Here is a 19,615-nt window from a genome sequence, read left to right as displayed (position 1 = left end):
AAAAATTGGGGAGCCTGCTTGTGTACGTCTTGGGTCAGTACCTACTACAGTACCTACAGTGCCAACTTATTTTTGATTTCCCCCACCACAAAAGAAAAAAAAAATTCTTAACCGTCAAACTTGATATGCTATATATGCTTGATGCACAAGCTGCCAAACCCTCTACCTCCTGTTTCCCCACAAAAAAAACCCCAAAAAAATCCCTTTAAAACAACACCAAAACTACTTAGAACTTGATATGCGCATGCTGGTAAAACCCACCTAAACAAAGTTTAACCTTATAAAAAATGTTCCTCATTCAAAATTAAAATACCAATCCCCAAAATTGTTAATTATGATTACCCTACAGTTTGTATTTTCTAAAACCAGATAACATATTCTATAGCAAAGATTTGCATTACACATTTGTATATATAACCTTTACGGCATGTTTACCCAATATTACATTTATCTTGAAATGAGACTACTGACAGTTTTGTGAAATTTTTATTACTATATTTTTTAAAATATTCTTTTTTTTAGGGTACAGTAGGAGCTACACTGCTCTTTATTTGAAATACAAGTACATTATGGAAAACAACAAAGATGCAGAACACATCACACATCATTTATACACACACACAAAACACATTTTACACCTCAGCTATTCAAAATACCAGCATAGTATGAAAAACATATAAACAGGGCAGGCAGGCACACGCACGCACGCACGCGACAAACAGCGACGCTGCAGTGATCAGGATCGTTGTCGGTATCGCTGCAGCGTCGCTCAGTGTGACGGTACCTTTAGTAAATACATAAAAAATCAACATTAACCAATATGGCATTGACAAATGCACATGCAACCAACAAGACGCACACAAACATACCTGCTAGCAGAGTCATAACGCAAGCATAACACATGAAAAGGCATAATATTGACGAAGGCATAATAAGGTGCAGGCACGTGAACACATACATACAAAAGCACACAGCAGTACAAAAATACACACACACACACACAGCCATCAGTCCTCCAGCTGGAGCTTGATATATTCACAGTGGCAGGCCTCGGGGTGGATCTGGACTGTAGCAGGGCACTGGCTGTTGCAGGACGACGGCAGGCCTCAGGTTGGATTCAGGTTTTAAAAGCTCTTGCTATAGTCAGTACGTCATACACAAATGCACACACACGCACGCACGCACGCTGGATGGCAGTACTCACATGGCTGTCTCAGGCAGGGTCTGGCTGGCACGGCCTCTCTGGCTGGCTGGCAGGGCCTGGCTGGCAAGGTCTTGCTTGCAGGGTCTGGCAGTGTGTCTCTGGCTGGCAGGGCCTCTCTGGCTGGCAGGGCCTCTCTGGCTGGCAGGGCCTCTCTGGCTGGCTGGCAGGGCCTGGCTGGCAAGGTCTTGCTTGCAGGGTCTGGCAGTGTGTCTCTGGCTGGCAGGGCCTCTCTGGCTGGCAGGGCCTCTCTGGCTGGCTGGCAGGGCCTGGCTGGCAAGGTCTTGCTGGCAGGGTCTGGCTGGGTCTCTCTTGCATTGAAGGGTCTCTCTTGCTGGCTGGTACATTTGGGAATGACCTGTCCTCTTTATATAGTTTTTGGGTTGTCTGGGCAAAGTATCCACTTTTTGGAGCATGCTCAATCAAAAAAAGCGGATTGAGGCTACGGATCCGCCAAAAAGCGGATCGCGACGGATCCGTCGCCCATAGGCGCCCATTCTAAAAAAAGGCGGACACGACGGATCCGCCGCGGTCCGCCTTTTCGGCGGCACCAAAAAACGTTACAAAGTCCGTCAATGTCTAGACAACGTCCGCCAAATATCGACGGATCTGTCGCATGGCGGATGGAACGGACGACCATCCGCCACAATCCGTCTCTAATGCAAGTCAATGGGAAAATAGCGGATCCGCCAAAAAAAATGACGGATCCGCCATTTCACGAAAATGGCGGTTTTTGACTGACGCCGAAAGACTGAAGTGTGAAAGAGGCCTTAGTGGTGTTTGTTTTAATTGTTTACATTAAGTTATATTTTATATCCATTTCCAGGGCTTCTCATGTTCACATAATGCAATTGCAGTAACTTTTTCTTGAAATATTTAGACCTGCTAGGGGAATTGAACCTGCGATCATTTAATCGCTTGTACTAGATACAGCAATAATGTAAGAACTACATGACGGTATTATATGAAAGCTATATTGTGGGATTATGTATGATCTATGTGGCAGTATTATGTGAGAATTATATGGTGGTTTTATAAAACGCTGAATAGGAGGATTTGTGGGTTATGATCCACGCTACCAGCTCATCCATAACAGACAAAGTGTACAATTGAACAGTGGTTTATTTGAATAATGAGCTGGCAGCGCGGATCCTAACCCACAAATCCTCCTTTTCAGCGTTTTAGCTACAGTTGCATGTCGACCGGTGGATCTGCGGCAGCCGGCACTATATGCTCATGAATACTTTACATCAGGTGAGCAGTTACATTACTGGTGAATCTTCTCTTAAATTGTGAGATCAGACACTATCTGCGCTTCTTCTTTCCTACAAGGCATATTTCTAATGGTGGTTTTATGTGTGATCTATTTGATGGTATTGTGTGATCTATATGACGGTATTATGTGATCTATATGATAGTATTATGTGAGATCTATATGGCGGTATTATGTGAGATCTATATGGCGTCACAATGTGTGATCTATGTGGCAGTATTATATGTGATCTACATGTTGGTATTATGTGTGATCTATATGACGGTATTGTGTGTGATCTATGTGATGGTATTGTGTGAGATCTATGTGGCGGTATTATGTGAGAAGTATATGGCGGTATTATGTGAGAAGTATATGCTGGTATTATGTGCGATCTATACGCCGGGATTATGTGAGAACTATATGGCCGAGTGGCAATCTAATTACCATGTATAAATATATAAGGGGACCATACAAATATCTCTGCGATGATCTGTTTATACCAAGGAAGGTGACGGTCACAAGCAGGGCTGCCACTAGAAATTTCGGGGCCCCATACTGGCAAAATTTTCGGGGCCCCCTTGAAACTCCGCCCAGGCTCCACCCCAGCCCCGCCTCCAGGCTCCACCCCACGAACTGTCCACAGTCCCACCGCTATCTCTTGGAAAATCTCCACTTCTCACCTATCACACATTGACAGTTCCCATCACCAGATCACACATATTTTGCAGCTTTTGTTTTGACCAAAAGATTTTTTAAGCCGCCACCATAACACGGTAGACACTTTTGGCCGGGCCCTACTCTGCTGTAACCTACTAAATATTTGTTAAAATATGCAATACAATTTAGGTATATTTTTATTTATTTTTCAATTTTTAAAATGACCTATAATACTACATACAAGGAACAAATACCACCGCACTATGACCAGATGACATATTACCACCACAGTGATCGAATAATATAAAATACAAGGAACAAATACCGCTACACCATGACCAGACCGCATATAACCACAAATGACTGAATACTACAATACTGATCAGTAATAAAAAAAAAACCCACAATACTATCACCATCAGTGCCATTATACACAGGAGATCTGTAATTAGTAAGCAGTGTCTGTGTACAGATAATACAGTGATCACCGGTGACATTATACACAGGAGCTCTGTATATAATGTATAGGTAATACAGTGATCACTGGTGACATTGTACACAGGACCTCTGTATATAGTATACAGTGTATAGTGTCAGTGTATAGGTAACACTGACTCACCAGTGACGTCTCTAGGTGAAGTCCTTCATCTTTCATCCAGCACAGACCGCCATCACTTCATCCAGCCAGGACTCGTCTCTGCAGGAAATAAAACAGTTATCTCGATTTCCGCTTGTAGAACACATTACTTAATTTTCCCAACTTCTACATTACACCACATGAAGAAGGCAACATAGTATCACTCTACACAGTAACAGGACCTCCCCCCCATTTAAAACAGTATACTCAAAAAATAAAATAAATACATCACTGCAATAATAATATCCCTTAATTAGCCCCTATGGTAATATTCGCCATCCTAGCCCCCGTGTGTCTCATTCCAGGCTCCAGCCATATGTTCTCCCATCCTGCCCTCATGGGTATCCATTCTGCCCCATATGATCTCCCCATCCTGCCCCATCTGTCTCCATCGTATCCATCCTGCCCCATCTGTGTCCAGCACTCTGCCCAGTCTGTGTGCAATCCTGCCCCATCTCTGTCCAGCACTCTGCCCCATCTCTGTCCAGCACTCTGCCCCATCTCTGTCCAGCACTCTGCCCCATCTCTGTCCAGCACTCTGCCCCATCTCTGCCCCATCTCTGTCCAGCACTCTGCCCCATCTCTGTCCAGCACTCTGCCCCATCTCTGTCCAGCACTCTGCCCCATCTCTGTCCAGCACTCTGCCCCATCTCTGTCCAGCACTCTGCCCCATCTCTGTCCAGCACTCTGCCCCATCTCTGTCCAGCACTCTGCCCCATCTCTGTTCAGCACTCTGCCCCATCTCTGTTCAGCACTCTGTCCCATCTCTGTCCAGCACTCTGCCCCATCTCTGTTCAGCACTCTGCCCCATCTCTGTCCAGCACTCTGCCCCATCTCTGTCCAGCACTCTGCCCCATCTCTGTTCAGCACTCTGCCCCATCTCTGTCCAGCACTCTGCCCCATCTCTGTTCAGCACTCTGCCCCATCTCTGTCCAGCACTCTGCCCCATCTCTGTCCAGCACTCTGCCCCATCTCTGTCCAGCACTCTGCCCCCCCCCCCGTGTCCAGCTTTACTGCCCCCCGGCCCCCACCCTGTGTCCAGCTTTACTGCCCCCCGGCCCCCACCCTGTGTCCAGCTTTACTGCCCCCCGGCTGCCACCCTGTGTCCAGCTTGACTGCCCCCCGGCCCCCACCCTGTGTCCAGCTTTACTGCCCCCGGGCCCCCACCCTGTGTCCAGCTTTACTGCCCCCCGGCCCCCACGCTGTGTCCAGCTTTACTGCCCCCCGGCCCCCACCCTGTGTCCAGCTTTACTGCCCCCCGGCCCCCACCCTGTGTCCAGCTTTACTGCCCCCCGGCCCCCACCCTGTGTCCAGCTTTACTGCATCCCGGCCCCCACCCTGTGTCCAGCTTTACTGCCCTCCGGCCCCCACCCTGTGTCCAGCTTTACTGCCCCCCGGCTGCCACCCTGTGTCCAGCTTTACTGCATCCCGGCCCCCACCCTGTGTCCAGCTTTACTGCCCCCCGGCCCCCACCCTGTGTCCAGCTTTACTGCCCCCCGGCCGCCACCCTGTGTCCAGCTTGACTGCCCCCCGGCCCCCACCCTGTGTCCAGCTTTACTGCCCCCGGGCCCCCACCCTGTGTCCAGCTTTACTGCCCCCCGGCCCCCACGCTGTGTCCAGCTTTACTGCCCCCCGGCCCCCACCCTGTGTCCAGCTTTACTGCCCCCCGGCCCCCACCCTGTGTCCAGCTTTACTGCCCCCCGGCCCCCACCCTGTGTCCAGCTTTACTGCATCCCGGCCCCCACCCTGTGTCCAGCTTTACTGCCCTGGGCCCCCCCCCCCCCGCATCGCCGCTCTCAAAAAAACAAAAAAGTTCTGCTTACCTGCCGCGCTCCTCTCTCCACGCAGCTGCACCGTGCACTCGCCGGCGACTGACAATGACGTCAGACGCCGGCGACCTGCACGCTGCGGCTGGCGGCTGTTAACTATTGACGTGCGGGCGCGGGCCCGCACGTCAATAGCGTACAGCTGTAGCGCCGGCCGCCGCTAAGGGCCCGGTTCAGCCTGCGGCTGCCGGTAGGGGCCCAGTGAGCAGGTAAGAGGGGGCCCGATGCGGGCCCCCTCTGCTCACCGGGCCCCATACGCCAGTCACGGCTGTAGTGCCCTGATGGCGGCCCTGGTCACAAGGGAGCATTCTCTGCGTCTGGAGGAGAGAAGGTTTTTCCACCAACATAGAAGAGGATTCTTTACTGTTAGGGCAGTGAGAATCTGGAGTTGCTTGCCTGAGGAGGTGGTGATGGCGAACTCAGTCGAGGGGTTCAAGAGAGGCCTGGATGTCTTCCTGGAGCAGAACAATATTGTATCTTACAGTTGTTAGGTTCTTTAGAAGGACGCAGATCTGGGGATTTATTCTGACGGAATATAGGCTGAACTGAATGGACAAATGTGTTTTTTTGGCCTTGCTTCCTAACTATATGGCGGTATTATCTTCAGAAAGGGGACCCATTCTAGGGTGATTCTGGCTGAGCACCTGCACACGGGTCTGGGGTAATAGAGGGGGATGCGTGACCTCCAGTTAGGTGCGGTCAGGTGAGGCAGCTGAAGAGAGGGGTCTCATTTTTATCGTTACTATATGGCTACATTTCCCCCTAGCCTGCTTCCCAGCGTCACCCTAGACTGCGCCTGTCATCTGGCTTTCACACATTGCCAGGACAGGATGGAGAAGACAGGATCTGAGGAGGGGAATGGGGTCTGCATGCAAAGTCTGGATCAGAACAGGCCATCAATCCTCAGAAATGTTTCCTGGATTTCTGTGGAGCAGACGGTCCATCCATGTGTATAAAAGACAGCGCTCTATGTACAATCCCTGGCTGCTCCGCACACTGAACAGGGGGCCCCCCGTAGACCAGCACACTGCTCTCCTGAAATACTCTGTGCTGCTGTCACCCTGCTCCCTCCACCATATATCTCCCAGAATCCTTGCTGCCTGCCATCCTCGGTGACGGTCTACTTGTCAGTATAACTTTGCAGTCACCAACAAAATGGCTTCTCACTGTGTTCTCAGCCATGGCAGCAGACTCTGCCCATAATTACTGCAGTGCAGTAATGTGAGCTAGTTGTACACTAGGTTTTTGTTCAATTTCAGTAGCTGCTCCCTCTAGTGCTTAGAAGTGGAAATACCAAACCATTTACAATTATTTTTCATATTTTACTAAATTATAAACAAATGATATTTTTTAAGAAAATTTAAACATTAATTCTTTACATTTTTTCAATTGCTCGAATTTTTTTTATGGCACCTTCCCTTTTATGGCACTGCAGTATATAGTGATATGTGAACGTTTGGGAACCCTTCACTTTTTTTTATATATCTGCATGAATTTGCCCTAAAACGGTGTCAGATTTTCACACATGTCATAATAGTAGTATTGTACTAAATCAAACAAAAGAGGAAATATATTAAGACACTCATTTTTGTTATTGAGGAATTAAATCCATTATCACTTCTGTAAGTGGCAAAAGTTTGTGAACCTTTAGGATTAAGGGGTCATGCAGAAATCTGTGGACTTCAGTCTATCGGAGTTCAATGCACAGATTGGGTGCGGGTCTCCCAACCCAAGTGTGAAAACTTCATGGAAATAAATGAATGTGTCACGCTAGGGTCGGGAGAGCCGCAGCCAGTTCATGCATTAGCAGCCCATGCCCGGACCGATTGGCACGAGTGTCTGAATGAGCCCTTACAGATATTTTGAAGGTGAAGAAGTCTGGTGTTTTCAATCAATAAGATGACAATCAAGTTTGAGGGGGCAACCTGTTTTATGTAAAGAATAGAGAAATAGTATAGTCTGATCTTGACAACATGTTTGTGGAAATGTATCATGGCACGAACTAGAAAAATTTCTAAAGAAAAAACTGCACTACAACATAAAAACGTCATACCATCTGTGTAACACAGGGATAGTAGTATCATGGTGTGGTCCTGTTTTGCTGCATCTGGGCCAGGACGGCTGCCATCATTGATGGAACCATGAATTCTAAATTATACCAGCAAATTATACAGAATAGGATAATGCCAGGTCATCTGTCCATGATGTAAATCTTGAGAATATGGGCCACGCAACAAGATAACGACCCAAATCACACAAGTCACTCTACAAAAGAATGGTTACAGAAGAGTTAAATTAAAGTTTTGGAATAACCAAGTCACAATCCTGACTTTAATAGTATATAAAATATCATGGAAGAACCTGAAGTGAGTAGTTCATTGGGAAAAAAGCAACAAAATAAGGATAGGTTCACATTTGCGGTTGAGTCCGCATTTCCTACACAAACGCATGGCAAAACGAATGCAAACGCATGATAACGCTGTTTTTTATCCGCAACAACTTACGCACGACAGATAAAAATACGCAACGTTTGCACGCGTTCGCGTTGTTTATGCGCATGCGTTTGTTATGAAAAAATTTTTTCAAGGAGAATTTCATTGACACAAGCCACGCCCAATGGGATTTCTGTATTTAGACCCTTGTGCAAACGCAAGTGAACGCATGTGCTTGCGTTCCTATGCGTTCCCATAGACTGTAATACGTTGTTTTGACGCACTCCTTCTGCAAGCATCCGCATGCGTATGGCGGCGTAAACTTCACGCCAAAAATTTTTTAACATGGTGCATAAGCCGCAAACTGCCAAAATACTCATGCGTAAGCAAACGTGGGCGAATGCATGCACCTGCGTCTACAAATGTTAAAGATAGGAAATTAAGACCCACGCGGATGTATGCATCAGAAACGCTGCGGACACAAAAGCAAATGTGAAACCAGCCTAATAGAGGTGAAGCTGTTTGTAGGGATGAATATGCTAAAATTCCTTCATAGTGATGTGCAGACTAGGCAACAATTATTGAAAACATTCAGATGCAGTTATTGTTGCACAGAGGGATCACACCAGATACTGAAAGTGAAAGTTCACACAAGGTTTGTCACTCACAGATGTGATATTGGATCATTTTCCTCAATAAAAAAGTGCCATTTTTTACAAATTTGTTTGATTTGGTTCTCTTGATCTTTAGGACTTGTGCAAATTTCAGATATAGCTTTAGGTCAAATTTATACAGAAATATGGAAAAATTGGAAGTATTCACAAATTTTCAAGCACCACTGTATATCAAGTATCATATATACTCGAGAATTTCAGCCCATTTTTTAGGATGAAATTGCCCCTCTCGGCTTATACTCGAGTCATTCCCAGGGGTCGGCAGGGGAGGGGGAGCGGCAGCTGTCTAATCACACTCACCTGCTCCTGGCACGGTCCCTGCAGGTCCCTGGTTCTCCGGGCGCTGACAGCTTCTTCCTGTAGTGAGCTGTCACATGGTACCGCTCATTGCAATAATATGGACCCGACCCCACTCCCATAGGGGTGGAACCGCATATTCATTACTGTAATGAGTGGTACCATGTGACCGCTCAATACAGGAAGAAGCTGTCAGCGAACGGAGAACCAGGGACCACACCAGCAGCAGGTGAGTATAACGGGGGCAGTGCGCTATATTCACCTGTTCCCCGTTCCACCGTCAACGCCGCTGTGTCGTCTGCGTCCTCTGCAGTGACGCTCAGGTCAGAGGGCGCGATGACGCGATTAGTGTGCGCGCCGCCCTCTGCCTGAACAGTCAGTGCAAAGGCCGCGGAAGACACAGCGGCGCTCAGCGGTGGAACGGGAAAGGTGAGTATAGCAAGTGCTGGGGGCCTGAGCAACGAGAGGTATGTGATTTATTTTTTTATTGTAGCAACAGCATATGGGGCAAATATCTCTATGGAGCATCTTATGGGGCCATGTGCAGCGTTATGTGGGGGCAAATATCTCTATAGAGCATCTTATGGGGATATGTGCAGCATTATATGGGGCAAATATCTCTATGGAGCATCTTATGCGGCCATGTGCAGCGTTATGTGGGGGCAAATATCTCTATGGAGCATCTTATGGGGCCATGTGCAGCATTATATGGGGCAAATATCTCTATGGAGCATCTTATGCGGCCATGTGCAGCGTTATATGGGGCAAATATTTCTATGGAGCATCTTATGGGGCCATGTGCAGCATATTATGGGGGCAAATATCTCTATGGAGCATCTTATGGGACCATAATCAGCATTTGTGCAGCATTATATGGGGGCAAATATCTCTATGGAGCATCTTATGGGGCGATAATCAGCATTTGTGCAGCATTATATGGGGCGATAATCAGCATTTGTGCAGCATTATATGGGGCAAATGTGTCTATGGAGCATCTTATGGGGCCATAATCAGCATTTAACACACCTCATGAAAGCAATAGGTCACAGTAACCACAAATAAACAAATAATAAATATCCAGATACTGTGACCTATGTATCTTCTATAGACATAGCAATGGGATAAAGTCGCAAAACTTATATCAACCAAAGAAAAAACACACGACAAAGAAAATCCCAAAATATTGAGAATAATACATATACATTTATTCAAAAAATCAGATAAAAGATGACTCCTGGACTCTCTTCTTGGTGCTAAGACAGGTAAATATATCGATTACCCTATGCGGCTTTGCCGTGGCCGCTTTTATTGTTCAGATCTATGGTTTATACTCTAGCACCAAGTTGTATTATAATTAGGCAGCATGGGCGCCGTGCAATAGATATATAGTACTACACTTTATAGCAGTAGGTATGTCCTGAGCTACCTTTATACAACCCCATTATTACTTTTGAGTCCTGTGTGTGTCCTTATTTCGACATGTGTTATGTGGTTGTACTCCCCCTCCCATTCCAGTTGTTTGTCATCTTTTATCTGATTTTTTGAATAAATTTATATGTATTATTCTCAATATTTTGGGATTTTCTTTGACGTGTTTTTTCTTTGGTTGACATAATCAGCATTTGTGCAGCATTATATGGGGCAAATGTCTCTGGAGCATCTTATGGGGCCATAATCAGCATTTGTGCAGCATTGTATGGGGCAAATGTCTACATGGAGCATCTTATGGGGCCATAATCAACATTTGTGCAGCATTATATGGGGCATATTTTAATATGGAGCATCTTATGGCAGGGGTGTCAAACTGCATTCCTCGAGTGCCACAAACCATGCGTGTTTTCAAGATTTCCTTAGCATTGCACAAGGTGCTGCAATCATTGTGTGTGTAGGTGATTAAATTATCACCTGTGCAGTACAAGGAAATCCTGAAAACATGACCTGTTTGCAGCCCTCGAGGAATGCAGTTTGACACCCCTGTCTTATGGGGCCCATCATAAACTGTATGGAGCATTATATGGGGCTCCTGATTCAATATGGATATTCAAAAACACTTAACCTACTGATGTCTCAATTAATTTTACTTTTATTGGTATCTATTTTTATTTTTGACATTTACCGGTAGCTGCTGCATTTTCCACCCTAGGCTTATACTCAAGTCATTATGTTTTCCCAGTTTTTTGTGGCAAAATTAGGGGTCTCGGCTTATACTCGGGTCGGCTTATACTCAAATATATACAGTAATTTGCTTCAAAATGTAGTAACTTTGTAAGGTGTTTTCATTAAAATGTTCCTACAAGAGCTAGGTTGCAATGCTGCTTGTGACATGGTTCCAACTGACCCAAATTGACACACAAATTACTCTTAAGCCGGTTTCACACGTCAGTGGCTCCGATACGTGAGGTGAGTTTCCTCACGTACCGGAGCCACTGACACATGTAGACGCATTAAAATCAATGCATCTGTGCAGATGTCATTGATTTTTTGCGGACCGTGTCTCCGTGTGCCAAACACGGAGACATAGAAGGAGGGTTTTGGCGTGCACTCAGCCTGGATGAAGCGAGGTGCCGGTGTAATGGACCAAAGGCCCCTATATAATGAAATTTAGATTCACCGCACTCTCTAAGGATAATCCTTAGAGAGTGCGGTGAATCTAAATTTCATCAAACACGGAGACATGTCAGTGTTCGTGGGAGCGCACGTATTACACGGACCCATTAAAGTCAATGGGTCCCTGTAAAACACGTACCGCACACGGACGTTGTCCGTGTGCAGTCCGTGTTCCGTGCAGGAGACAGCTCTACAGTAAGCGCTGTCCCCCCCACTGGTGCTGAAACCGCGATTCATATCTTCTGTGCAGCAGTGTTTGCTGCAGAGAAGATATGAATAATCCTTTTTTTTTTAAGTTTATCGTGTACAAAATAAAGGTCCATGACCCCACCCCCTGTGCGTAAACCCCCCCCCGCTGTTCTGAAAATACTCACCCAGCTCCCTCGTTGGCTGTCGCTGCTTCCTGTCCTGGCCGCACAGGGGGTGGGTGCGCACAGGGGGTGGGGACATGGACCTTTATTTTATACATGAAAAACCACAAAAAAAAGGATTATTCATATCTTCTCTGCAGCAAACGCTGCTGCACAGAAGATATGAATCGCGGCTTCAGCACGATGCAGGGGACAGCGCTGTCTCCTGCACGCTCCGTGTGGTACCCAGTGGGCACACGGGCGGCACACGTGTGCCACAGAAACGCAGGGGCACACGGACACGGATAATTCCGGTACCGGAATTATCTGGACGTGTGAGACTGGCCTTACCAATGTAGTGCAATTTATGTCCAAATTGGTGATTGTCCATCATTTGTAGTGAGTGGGATCATTTGACAAATTTCATTCTTGAGTTGGCATTTTTGACTTTGTCGTTTACTGATATACCCTCAATAGGTAATGCAAGAGCACAATTGTTGCTGCTATCTTAATGTAGTTTTATGGAGGGCTTTTTGAGTTTGACGGCAGTAAGGAATTTCCGCTTTCTCACAAGACAAAGTCAAATATTTTGCTATTAAGATGTGGTTACCATAGCAGACGTGAAGAGGTAATCCAGCACTATTCCAAATAACATACCTCTGTTATGGGATTGTGTTCAGTCACATTGCAACTGTCGGGATATCCATTTGCTTCACTTCACGTAATAGCACACAAGATGAAAGGTGGCATTCTCTGTCCCATAAAATGATCTTTATTAGTGATGAGCGAGCATGCTCGGGTGTTATCAGAGTATCTCAGGCGTGCTCGAGTAATATGTAATAAGTCCCACGAGGCTGTATGATTTGTGGCTGTTAGCCGCAACACATGCGGGGATTGCCTGTTTGTTAGGCAATCCCTACATGTGCTGTGGCTGTCTGATAGCCACGAAACATGCAGCTGTGGGGACTAACATATTACTCGAGCACACCTGAGATACTCTGATAACATTAGAGTGTGCTTGCTCATCACCAGTCTTTATTCAAACATTCTAAAAACATGGATGCAGGCAAGCGGGTCACACAGGGGACGTCGGCTGTTCTGCGTCGGGCTGACGCTTCAACAAGTTCAGAAAACGAAAAGATGGCTGACAGCACTCGCAGACTGGAACGCCCGTCTCGGTCCAGGGAACCCACTAGGACCATCGAAGACTTAAGCAGTGAAATGACAGCACTCCATCCAGGTGTATAGTCCAAACGAATAAGTTTATTCTTGACAAAGACCCTCAGGGTCGAAACGTTGCTGTTTTATGGCTTAAATAAACTTATTCGTTTGGACTATACACCTGGATGGAGCGCTGTCATTTCACTGCTTAAGGCTTCAACAAGTTCAGGTATGGAAAGATATGAATACCTCCACTTTATAGAGGACACGCCAGTCTTACACATCACAGAAAACTTTACATATAAAAAAGTTTTTAGTCAAAAACCTACATATCAAGATTACAAAAACACTTACATATCAGTGTTGTCAATAAAACCCAGTGGACCTTGTGCTTTTGATTGAATAATCCATTTGGCTTCTCTTCTTAGCAGTATTTTTTGATGGTTCCCTCCTTGTTCAGGTACATTCACCCTCTCCAAACCGCAGGAATTTAGGAGAACAAGATAATCCCACCATGAATTCTGGACAATGGACACAGATTCCAGCGCTTCAGAGGACACAGGGAATTTAAGATCCCATGACCCCCTCTCTTTCCCAACCGTTACTCCTCCTTATGTCTCCTCCCTTTACAAGACACATCAAGAGGGGCAGTAGGAAGCACAAGCGGCAATCCGGGAGTGAAACAAAAGCAGGTTTTGTGGAGGAGTTACTAATTGATAAAGCCCAGTGCAATAATGTAGTTAATTTGACTGATCATGTTTTGGACGCAGATTCCTTGTCAGTATTGTTAAAAGGTTTGGGTTTTTCGTTATCAGAGAAGTTTGATATTGTGGACTTTAAAATTGATCTATTTAAAGGGAACCTGTCACCTGAATTTGGCGGGACCTGGTTTTCGGTCATATGGGCGGAGTTTTCGGGTGTTTGATTCACCCTTTCCTTACCCGCTGGCCGCAATATTGGATTGAAGTTCATTTTATGTCCTCCGCAGTACACGCCTGCGCAAGGCGCAATCTTGCCTTGCGCAGGCGTGTACTACGGAGGACATAGAATGAACTTCAATCCAATATTGCGGCCAGCATGCAGCCAGCAGGTAAGGAAAGGGTGAATCAAACACCCGAAAACTCCGCCCATATGACCGAAAACCGGTCCCGCCAAATTCAGGTGACAGGTTCCCTTTAAGGGCTCTTTCACATGTCCGTGATCTACTGTGAAGACACTGAGCTTGAACTGCGGTGACCTCATCTCTGGCTTTTTCCCACGGTGCTGAGGTCACCGCAGTTTAGCCCGACTAGGAATGCAGCCTTAGTGACCGGACATAACTTCGATGATGTAACCGCTGGTCACTGATGCTGCGCTCACAGCAGCTCATTCCTCCGAGGATCTCAGCCTGGACGGTCGCATCTTGGCACCGTCCAGTATGAAAACTATTTATCCCCCAGACATGGATTATGGTGTGGGACAGAACGACAGACATTTTTAAATTTGTTTTTGTTCATGCCTTCTAGCCAAAAAAAAGGAAATAAGAAGTGATAAAGTCACATGTGCCGAAAAACTGAAACAATTCAAAAAATACGGCTAATCCTGCAAAAGACAACTTTCAGTGGCTTGTGTAGAGAAAAATAAAAGTTAATCGTATTAAAATATTGCAAAGAAAACAAAAAAGTTCATTTGTTTTTTCAAAAAGTAGAAAAATATAAAGAATAACCTATATAAACGAATACGTAATAGAGCATAGTGTTTACAAGGGGCTGAGTGTACTTAGTACCTGCGTGGCCAAGCAGCTTCAACGCACCGTTCCGTCCCTAGAATTTGTTGAACCCCTCCTCCATCTCTACTGATGAACAGTGCTTGTTTGTCCAGAGTCAGCAATGTTTCAGGAGAAAACTGGTGTCTGCCTCTATGTTGACTGACAGTCCTTGCTTATCCAGAGCCAGTAATGTCAGGGGAAAGCTGGTGTCAGCTTGCACATGAAGCACTCTCCTTTGCTGCGCCCGCACGCTACACATTGTATTGTAGTGGCTACAGCAGACAGAGCGCCAATCTAGAAACTCCACTAGTGACTAAGCACAGGCACCAGTTTTCTCCCGAGTCACCCAGTGGGAGGCAGGCATATCCAAATTCAATAATTGATGTCAGTCAGCCAAAGATGCCCCGAGCACGCCAATTAGCATGTGGGAATAAAAGCTTTTTGCACAACGGTGGGACAGGCTTAAAACAGTAAAGGTCAGATTTTTATAGGAGCCTAGTCCCCATGTATGTGCTTAGTTTAATTTGTATTTTGGGGGTAACAAACGCCCTTGGAGAAAATAAAAGATAGAATTGCTGTTTGTTTGTTTTCATTTTGCCTGTCAAAAATTGTAATTGTGCTAAAAAAAATTACAAGTACCACTAAATTGTTCCAATGAAAACTACAGGCAAAACAATAAGATATAACACAGACCTGTTGTCGAAAAAATGACATATAGCTACACATTTTTTTTTTTCAAAGAGTATTTATTGTACAAAAATAATAAAACTTAAATAACTATATCTAAATACATTTATATATACACACACTTATATATCTATATAAATGTAACTGTCACAATAGTACTGACCCCACAGAATAAGGTTAACACCTCATTTGTGGAGCACGATAAATTAAGTAAAATACAGTGGAACTTCAAAAAGTAAAATACAGTTATACTTCAAAAAGAGTTAATTACATTTTCTTCATAAGTTATATGTAACCCTATATACCGCCGCTGACAAATACAACTCATCCCGCAAAAAACAAGCCCTGATACGGCTGTTGCCAATGAAGTAAAACAAAAATAATGTTGTGAATCTTAGAATGTGACAATAAAAAAAGTAAAAAATAATGGTTATGCAAACACCAGAACAAGCATGGGTCTATAGCAGGGGTCCCCAACCTGTAGCTCGGGAGCCACATGTGGCTCGCGGTCCCATGAATTGTTGCTCGCCACTATCTGTCAGCTTGGTGCAGCATTCCCTCCATGTCTAGCAAACTGATATGAAGAAGACATCTCAAAATGGTGAATTTTGTGAGTAGCCCTGCACATTAGTGCAGATCTGGATGCACATTTACTGGTCTTAGGGGTTTAAAGATGTTTTAGGTATGGTACGCAAGAAGATGGTACTACCTGTTAGAGGAGGTGCTCAAAGCTGGATGTGACAGTGTGTTGAGAGACTGATGGGAGAATACTGAATGGGGGTATTGTGGGAACCACGGGATCTCAGTTTACTGTTTTGGAGTGCAAAAGCTTTGGCTATCATTATACCTGTAATGGGGGCTTTGGTTGACACTACTTTGAAGGGGGTGGGAGCTGGATGTGGCTCGTGACCATCTCTCAGTGCTGAATGTGGCTCGCGACCCTCTCTCTAAGCTGAATATGGCTCTCAAGGTCAGAAAGGTTGGGAACCACTGGTCTATAGTGTCATTTTAAACACTAAACTCTGCTAATAATGTGACCTGCAATTGTCATACATGGGGGGGGGGGGGGGGGGACTGGAAGGAAGTGAAACATGGGTTCCAGGAAAATTAAACTTGGGATAATGCACACTAGTTACTTTTATTATTCAGGTTTTTGGCTCCATTCTAGCACAGCTTTAACCCCTTTCTGACATTAGACATACTATCCCGTCGAGGTGACCTGGGCCCGTATGACCATCGATGGGATAGTACGTCACATGTGACCGGCCACGCTCACGGGGGGAGCGCAGCAGATTGCGGCCGGGTGTCAGCTGATTATCACAGCTGACATCCAGCACTATGTGACAGGAGCAGTCACGGACTGCTCCCGGCACTTTAACCTCCGGAACACTGCGATCAAACAAGATCGCAGTGTTCCGGTGGCATAAGGAACCATCGCGCAAGGAGGGGGCTCCCTGCATGCTTCCCTGAGACCCTCAGAACAAAGCGATGTGATCCATCTCCTCCATCCTCCTCCCTGCAGGCCCCGAGATCCAAGATGGCCATGGGGTCCTTCCGGGTCCTGCAGGGAGGTGGCTTGCCAGCGCCTGCTGAGAGCAGGCACTGGCAAGTCTCCTGCACTGCCTGTCAGATTGCTGATTGACAGTGCTCTGCAAAGTGTCAGATCAGCTATCTGACACAATGTAGTGATGTCCCACCCTGGGACAAAGTAAAAAAAAATAAATAACGTGTAAAAATATTTTTTTTTAAATTCCTAAATGAAGAAAAAAAATATTGTTCCAATAAGACGGATATGAATAAACATGGCATCACTGAAAACATCATCTTGTCCCACAAAAAACGAGCCGCCATACAGCACCATCAGCGAAAAAATAAAAAAGTTATAGCTCTCAGAATAAAGTGATGCAAAAACAATTATTTTTTATATAAAAGTTTTTATTGTATAAAAGCGCCAAAACATAAAAAAAAGATATAAATGAGGTATCATTGTAATCATACTGACCCGAAGAATAAAACTGCTTTATCAATTTTACCAAACGCGAAACGGTATAAACCCCCCCCCCCCCCCCCCCAAAAAAAAAAAAAAAAAATTCATGAATTGCTGGTTTTTGTTTATTCTGCCTAACAAAAACCGGAATAAAAAACGATCAAAAAATGTCATGTGCCCGAAAATGGTACCAATAAAAACGTCAACTCATCCCGCAAAAAACAAGACCTCAAACAACTCTGTTTGACCAAAATATGGAAAAATTATACCTCTCAAAATGTGGTGACTCAAAACCTATTTTTTGCAATAAAAAGCGTCTTTTAGTGTGTGACAGCTGCCAAACAAAAACCAGCTACTATAAAAACCAGCTATAAATAGTAAATCAAACCCCCTTTATCACCCCCTTAGGGAAAAATAATAAAATTAAAAAAATGTATTTCCATGTTCCCTTTAGGGTTGGGGCTAAAGTTAGGGTTAGAGTTGGGGCTCAAGTTAGGGTTGGGGCTATGGTTTGGATTAAGTTTAAGTTTCAGTTAGTGGTGTGTCAAGGTTAGGGGTGTGGTTAGGGTTGGGGTTACGGGTGTGGTTAGGGTTGAAGTTAGAATTGGGGGTTTTCCACTGTTTAGGCACATCAGAGGCTCTGCAAACGCAACATGATATCCGATCTCTATTCCATCCAATTCTGCGTTGAAAAAGTAAAACGGTGTTCCTCTTCCCTTCCGAGCTCTGCCGTGCGCCTAAACAGTGGTTTACCCCCATACAGTACAGACCAAAAGTTTGGACACACCTTCTCATTTAAAGATTTTTCTGCATTTTCATGACTATGAAAATTGTACATTCACACTGAAGGCATCAAAACTATGAATTAACACATGTGGAATTATATACTTAACAAAAAAGTGTGAAACAACTGAAAATGTGTCATATTCTAGGTTCGTCAAAGTAGCCACCTTTTGCTTTGATGACTGCTTTGCACACTCTTGGCATTCTCTTGATGAGCTTCAAGAGGTAGTCACCGGGAATGGTCTTCCAACAATCTTGAAGGAGTTCCCAGAGATGCTTAGCACTTGTAGGCCCTTTTGCCTTCACTTTGCAGTACAGCTCACCCCAAACCATCTCATCTGGCATAGCACCCCATCATTTTCCTTCTTGGTCAACTAGCCCTTACACAGCCTGGAGGTGTGTTTGGGGTCATTGTCCTGTTGAAAAATAAATAATGGTCCAACTAAACGCAAAGCGGATGGAATAGCATGCTGCTGCAAGATGCTGTGGTAGCCATGCTGGTTCAGTATGTCTTCAATTTTGAATAAATTTCCAACAGTGTCACCAGCAAAGCACCCCCACACCATCACACCTCCTCCTCCATGCTTCACGGTGGGAACCAGGCATGTAGAGTCCATCCGTTCACCTTTTCTGTGTCGCACAAAGACATGGTGGTTGGAACCAAAGATCTCAAATTTGGACTCATCAGACCAAAGCACAGATTTCCACTGGTCTAATGTCCATTCCTTGTGTTCTTTAGCCCAAAAAGTCTCCTCTGCTTGTTGCCTGTCCTTAGCAGTGGTTTCATAGCAGCTATTTTACCATGAAGGCCTGCTGCACAGTCTCCTCTTAACAATTGTTGTAGAGATGTGTCTGCTGCTAGAACTCTGTGTGGCATTGACCTGGTCTCTAATCTGAGCTGCTGTTAACCTGCGATTTCTGAGGATGGTGACTCGGATAAACGTATCCTCAGAAGCAGAGGTGACTATTGGTCTTCCTTTCCTGGGGCGGTCCTCATGTGAGCCAGTTTCTTTGTAGAGCTTGATGGTTTTTGCAACTGCACTTGGGGACACTTTCAAAGTTTTCCCAATTTTTTGGACTGACTGACCTTCATTTCTTAAAGTAATGATGGCCACTTGTTTTTCTTTACTTAGAATTTGTATTATGGCAAGAAAAAAACAGCTAACAGTCTATTCAGTAGGACTATCAGCTGTGTATCCAGCAGACTTCTGCACAACACAACTGATGGTCCCGACCCCATTTATAAGGCAAGAAATCCTACTTATTAAACCTGACAGGGCACACCTGTGAAGTGAAAACCATTCCCGGTGACTA

Source organism: Ranitomeya imitator, chromosome 2 (assembly GCF_032444005.1).
Source record: "Ranitomeya imitator isolate aRanImi1 chromosome 2, aRanImi1.pri, whole genome shotgun sequence".
NCBI classification, from domain to species: Eukaryota; Metazoa; Chordata; class Amphibia; order Anura; family Dendrobatidae; genus Ranitomeya; species Ranitomeya imitator.
The sequence above is the reverse complement of the archived record's forward strand: the minus strand, read 5'-3'. Positions refer to the sequence as shown.